Here is a 7142-nt window from a genome sequence, read left to right as displayed (position 1 = left end):
CCTACTGAGCGAGCCACCTTTGAGCCCACCAACGCCGAGCAGTCGCGTTGAGGCAGGGTTCGGGAGGCACCTCCGTGGTGGCATGCAGATCTTTGTGAAGACAAAAGAGCAATCAAGATCAAGATAGGATAGGAAGGCAACCATCCTCACCAAAGAAACCCACGGGGCTCCTCCGCAAGATCCTTGCCAGGGAAGCCAGCGCGCCGCGGCAGGACCCTTTCCAGGCCACCCGATAACACCATCGCCAAGCGCACCGGCAAGGCCACTGCCGGGACCGCACCAGCCAAGCTCCTGCCACCTTTCATACGTAGCCACCGACCCAACCAGCTGGGCAGGCACCTGCGTTGCAGCCTGCAAACCTTCGTGGAGACTCCACCACCGCGCCACCTCAGCTGCCTGCCTGCCTACATGGCGCTGCATGCGTTGCTGACCAGGGCGCGTGTCGAAGCCAGGAGGGGCGGCGACGGACGGGACGGGCCTCGCCCCCGTCCCCCGATAAAGCGAAGGACACCTAAGCCCCGCATTTAATGCGTCTCGTCCTGTAATGATAGCGATAACCACGCACCGTTGTAGCGGTTTCCACCTCCTGTGTGCTACTGTGGCAGCCCCTTTCGACTATAAAAGGAGGCCCATGGCATACTGAGTGGGGATTTGGCTCTTTCGAACCTGGCAGCACCCAGAGCTAGTTCAAGAGCTCAAGAACGCCAATACAACCACCAAAGCAGGATCGTAGGGTTTTACGCATCTTTGCGGCCCGAACCTGGGTAAATCCTCTTTGTGCCATCCACTAGTCCCGCTCTTTTCATGATTCCGCGCCCCGCAACCGCAGAAGGGATTCCAGTGATCCCATAGGTGTCATTTCCCACCGACATCTTTGGAGCGCCAGGTAGAGGGGGAATATTGTGATAATCTGGCCTAGGGGTAGGCCTAGCAGTTCATCATTGCCATGGCCCCTAAGAAGAAGATGACCACGGCGATTGGCTGATCCGGAACCAGGCTGTCGTCGCTGGTGCAAGCCAGTAGCGGGCCAGTCGCGGAGAGAACCCGCAGTGCGGCCCGCAAACACCCGCATCACCCTGGCAGTCTGGGTCCGGTGGACGATGCCGCTGGTGCGACGGGCAACGATCCGCGCGGCGCCGGCCCAAGAAACGACATCGGACCCCCCGCAGGCGGCGCGGGGCCCTCCAGGGGCGTCGTCATGCCGCCTACCTACGGCGCGGTGACCTCCAAGACGCCAACGCCAGCACCTACGGCGCGCTCCTCTCAAATCGTACATGATGAGCAGCGCCGCCCCGCTGGTGGCCCAGGGCGCCGCCCTGGGAAAAGCCATATGCATCCTTCGCATGATGAGGAAGGCCAGCGCGCACGTCGAGGCGCCGATGAAGGTGGCGGGCGGTTGCAAAGCCGTGATGGGGCTCCTTCTAACGTGGTTAGGAGTCGAAGCGCATCGCGGTCCACCCAACTCCCGCCGCCACCCACACCAGCAGAAGCCCTGGCGCGCGCGCAGCTCCTCCTTGACTTTCCCCCCACGGCGAAAAAGCTTGATGAATGGAGGGCCACCGTCCGGAGCCTCGTCGGCATCGCCAACAACGACGAGCCGCGACCGGCGAAACCCGTGGTCCGTCGCTTCATTGTGCCACCCCCTGCTAGTAGGGGCCGAGCCGAAGGCGATGCGGCTACGGTGTATTCCCCTCCTCAGCACCGGCCGCCGTCGGCGACGACCCGTCATGATGATGCTCGCGATGATGTCTCCATCGTGTCGTCCGACCCGTGAACCAACCGCAATCAGCGCCAGGTCCTACGGGAGCGGGATCATGAGGACGCTTGAACTACCATCGAGCGCCGATGCGACGCGCGTCACCATTCGTATAGGCGGGCATGGCCCACTACGGATCACCCAGCGCCAGGGGGCTACGGGGGCCTACCCTACGAGGTGGGCTGTCCGGCTTTCAGCCGTGAGCTGCGGCGGTTCCAGTGGCCCTCCCACCGCACTTTCAAGCCTGACGTTGGCGAGAAGTACAACGGCAAGACTCACCCGTCAGAATTCCTCAGCATCTACACCATCGCGATGCAAGCTGCTGGGGGCCGCGACGATAAGGTGCTTGCCAATTACTTCCCGTTGGCACTCAAGCCTAATGTCATGTCGTGGTTGATGCACTTGCTGATGGATTCCTTCTCTTCTTGGGTGGATCTGTGCCATGAGTTTGTTGGCACCTCCACCGGAGGTCAGCAGGCTCATGGCCAGGCGAGTGATTTACACATCATCCCCCAGAAGGAAGGAGAAAACCTGCACAAGTACATCCAGAGGTTCAGCCGGGTGCAGTATAACATCCCCGATGTTCATCCCGCCGCCGTGATCAGTGCGTTCCACCAGAACGTGCGCAATTGCAAGATGCGCGAAGAACTAGCAATGAACAAGGTTAAGGATGTGGCCGAGCTCTATGTTCTGGCCGACCGATGCGCTCGCGCTGAAGAGGGAAGGAATTACCCCGGCGAAGATGCCGGTGCGGAAACCGATTCCACCGGCGATACCGCCACCCCAGCAAAGAAGGGTCGGCGCCGTAACAGGAAACGCAAGGGAAAGGCCGCGCTTGCCGTCGAGGGATCCGGCGACACCGGCGCCACCAAGAAGACCAAGGCGAGCGACCCCGGCAAGGAGGTTGCTGGGTGTGTCGCCTGCCGGGCCTTGGCGGCCGCTGACAAACTAGGAGGCTGCGACAGGCAGTATTGCAAGATCCATCGCACTAAGGGCCATGACCTCCAGCACTTCTGGCAAGTAGAGCTACTTGTTGAAAAGCAAAAGGCTGAGTACGAGCGGAGGGACAAGGAGAAGGGCCAAGACGGCATCGAGGGGCGCGGCAAGAAATGTGGCGGCTAAGGAGGCCGCCACGGCAAGGAGAGTCAGTGGGAGAGGCCAGCCAGGGGCCGCGACAAGAAACAAGAAGATGATGATCACGACGGCGAGGACGAGTCTGAGGATCACGAATTCCAAAAAGCCACAGAGGCCATGTGCGTCGATGGTGGCGCCTCACTGCATACATCCCACCGCCAGCTCAAACAGTGGGCGCGTGAGATCACAGCAGTGGAGCCATCGTTTGACGCGCGGAAGCCGCTGAAATGGTCCAGCACGCCCATCCTCTTTGATACCGAGGACCACCCTAACCGCACTACTGCGGTCGGGTGCTTGACATTGTTGGTTTCCCGAACGATCCGCAACCTCAATGTGACAAGGATGTTGGTCGACGGCGGGGCCGGCCTAAACCTGATCTCACCTGCCATTGTCAAAAAGCTGCATATCCCTGATGGAGACCTCGAGGAAACAGGCACGTTCCAAGGGGTTAACCCGGGGAGGAGCCAGCCGAAGGGAAAGATCACGCTGCCTGTAACCTTCGGAGGCGAGCTAAATTACAGGACGGAGAGGATTGTTTTCGATGTAGCCAAAATCCCCTTGCCATACAACGGGATCCTCAGCCTCCCAACACTAGCCAAGTTCATGGCAGCTTCACATTACGCCTACAACATGTTGAAGATGCCCGGGCCGATGAACATCATCACCATCCCCTCCGACAAGAAAGATGCGCTGATTTGCGCCGACCAACTCTACCGGGAAGCGGTTGCAGCTGCTGCCGCCAAGGCACCTGCTCCTGCCGACAGAGCCCCGGGAGGGAAGAAGATCGGCGAGACCCCTCGCACCCACTCCGGCAAGCGCACCTCTTCGGGGTGTTGTGCTGCCATCGAGGACGTGCCTGAGAGCTCCGCCGACAGGAGCAAGAAGCCCAGAGCTGCGCCGCCAAAGACCAAGAGGGTGCCCATCAAGGAGGACGGCACGGGTGGGGCTTTCATCATAAGCTCCACCCTCGACAGCAAATAGGAAAGCGAGCTCGTCACTTTCTTGCGGGCGAATGTCGATGTGTTTGCATGGCAAGCCTCCGACTTCTCTGGTGTTCCCAGGGAAGTGATTGAGCACCACCTTGCCATCTGTCCTCATGCGCGGCCCGTCAAGTAGAAGGTCAGGAAGCAAGCTATGGAGAGGCAAGAGTTCATCACAGAAGAAATTAGGAAGCTAGAAGCGGCAGGCCTGGTAAGGGGAGTGCTCCATCCGACATGGTTGGCCAATCCGGTAGTAGTGCGCAAGGCAAACGGGGAGTGGAGGCTGTGTATTGATTACACAAACATCAATAAAGCTTGTCCAAAGGATCCCTTCCCGTTACCGCGCATCGACCAGATTGTTGACTCCACGGCAGGGTGTGATCTGTTATCATTCCTCGACGCCTACTCGGGATACCACCAGATCTTCATGACGAAAGAAGACGAAGAAAAGACAACGTTCATCACCCCATGTGGTATGTACTGCTTTTTGCGGATGCCTTTCGGGTTGAAGAGTGCTGACTCAACGTTTGCGAGAGCAGTCCAGATCGGTTTTGAACCCCAGCTACATAGAAATATGGAAACTTATATGGATGACATAGTGGTCAAAACCAAGGACAAAGCAACGCTCATGCAAGACCTGGAGGAAACCTTTAGGAACCTGTGCAAGATTAACCTCAAATTGAACCCTGAGAAGTGTGTCTTCGGTGTCCCGTCCGGCAAGCTTCTCGGGTTCTTTGTGTTGCAGCGCGGGTTTGATGCAAACCCCGACAAGATTAAGGCTATCGAGCAGATTGAGGCACCCAAGCGGATCAAGGATGTGCGTCAGCTCACTGGCTGTGTTGCCATCATGAGCAGATTCATCTCAAAGTCCGCAGAGCGTGCCCTCCCCTTCTTCAAGATCCTAAAGAAGATGGGCCTAGTGGAGTGGACCCCGGAGGCCGAGGCAGCGTTGCAAGATTTGAAGAAGTACCTTTCCTCTGCCCCGGTGCTAGTTGTGCCTAAACCGCAAGAGTCGTTGCTGCTACACCTAGCGGCAACAAATCAAGTGGTTAGCGTCGCATTGGTGGCACAGGGAGAGGTTGACGAGAAGACGGCAGCGGAGGCAGAGCCGATGGCTGACGGGTAGGAACCCTCCCCGGCAGGGCTCGATCCCGGCAGGACTGAGTCCCCGGCAGGACTCGATCCCGGCAAGCCCGACGCCGGTACGACAGGACCCACATGGCCAGGTGAAGTGATGCAAAGAAAGAAGCTGGTGCAGCACCCAGTTTACTTCGTCAGCTCCCTCTTACAGGGGGCTAGGTCGAGGTACTCGGGTGTGCAAAAGTTGCTCTTCGGCCTCCTTATGGCCTCGAGGAAGCTGCACCACTACTTCCAGGCGCACGAGATCACCGTGGTTACCCGCCTTCCATTGCAACGGATACTACATAACCTAGATGCAACAGGAAGGATCGTGGAATGGGCCCTAGAGCTGTCGAGTTTCGGCTTGAAGTTCGAAAGCACCTTGACGATCCAGAGCAGAGTTTTGGCGGAATTTGTTGCCAAATGGACCTCGACACCCAATGAAGAGGTACAAGAGACCACTCTCCCCGGTGAGGAAACAAGTGGCGACTGGATCATGTACTTTGATGGGGCCTTCTCGCTGCAAGGTGCCAGTGCTGGTGTGCTGCTTGTCGCACCCACCGGGGAGCACCTCAAATACGTCATCCAAATGCACTTTCCCCAGGAGATGTCGATCAACAACACTGGCGAGTACGAGGGTTTGATCGCTGGTCTCAGGATCGCGGCGGACCTCGGAGTCAAAAAGCTCATCATCAGGGGCGATTCGCAACTCGTCGTCAGGCAGGTTAACAAAGATTATCAAAGCCCTTTGATGGAAGCCTACGTGGATGAAGTGAGAAAACTGGAGGAGCGTTTTGACGGTATACAAGCAGAGCACGTACCTCGAGCAGAGAACGACGTCGTTGACTACCTGTCAAAGTGTGCCGCCCTCAAGCTACCTGTGGAACCAGGTACTTTTGTGCTTCAGTTAACTCAACCATCCATTCGGCCGTCGACTGGGCAGAACAAGCGAAGGAAGCTAGGCCCCGGCAAGTACTTCCCCACCGAGCTCCCCGGAGCCGCCGACGGAGATGTTGTCGTGGATGCCGATCCTGCCGCAGGGCAACCGACTCCAGCAGGACCTCAGGTCATGGCCATGGAGGAGGCTGCCCCTACGGCAGAAGAGATGCCTTTGGTCCTCGCTGTCGAGCCACAGGCTCCAGCATGGGCATAACACACCATTCGATTCCTTTAAAAAGGAGAGCTTCCTGAGGAGCAGGAAGAGGCATAAAGAGTAGCCCGCCGGTCTACTCTGTACCAGTTCACTGATAACGTACTATACAGAAGAAGGCCGAATGGGTTGAAGTTCATGTGCATCTCCCGGGAGGAAGGACTAAAGCTGTTGGCAGATATACATGGAGGCATATGTGGCTCCCACATAGGTTCGAGGGCCCTTGCCGGCAAGGTTTTCCGGCAGGGTTTCTTCTGGCCCACCGCCCTCCAGGATGCAACGGCACTAGTAACCAATTGTGAAGTGTGCCAGTTCCATTTGAAAAAGCTTCATCAACCAGCTCAAGCCCTTCAAACTATCCCTCTCTCCTGGCCCTTCTCGGTCTGGGGGCTCGACATCTTGGGCCCCTTCCCCCGTGTTGTCAGGGGCTTTGAGTACTTGTACGTTGCCATCAACAAGTTCACAAAGTGTCCAGAGCTGGAGGCAGTGAGGAAGGTGACGGCGCAGTCAGCCATCAAGTTCTTCAAGGGACTAGTCTGCCGTTTTGGGGTACCCAACAGGGTCATCACTGATAACGGCACGCAGTTCACAAGCCATGCCTTCATGCAGTACATTGAGGATCTCGGCAGCAGGGTCTGTTTTGCTTCCGTGGCGCATCCATGGAGCAACGGCCAAGCAGAGAGGGCAAACGATGAAGTCCTGCGAGGCTTGAGGACGAAGACTTTTGACAGGCTGCGCAAAAGCGGAAGACGCTGGATTGAGGAGTTGTCGGCGGTTCTTTGGTCGATCAGAACGACACCAAATCGAGCCACCGGCCAGACATTACCCTTTGCCCTGGTTTACGCGGCAGAAGCAATTCTCCCCACGGAACTCATATACGGGTCACCTCGAGTGCTCGCTTATGATGAGCTTGAGCAAGAGAAACTGCGCCAGGATGACGCAACGCTCCTTGAGGAAGATCATCTCCGAGCGGCTGTGAGAGCAGCACACTACCAGCAAGCTT

The sequence above is a fragment of the Triticum aestivum genome, chromosome 1B (assembly GCF_018294505.1).
Source record: "Triticum aestivum cultivar Chinese Spring chromosome 1B, IWGSC CS RefSeq v2.1, whole genome shotgun sequence".
Classification (NCBI taxonomy): domain Eukaryota; kingdom Viridiplantae; phylum Streptophyta; class Magnoliopsida; order Poales; family Poaceae; genus Triticum; species Triticum aestivum.
Note: the sequence above shows the minus strand (reverse complement) of the source record.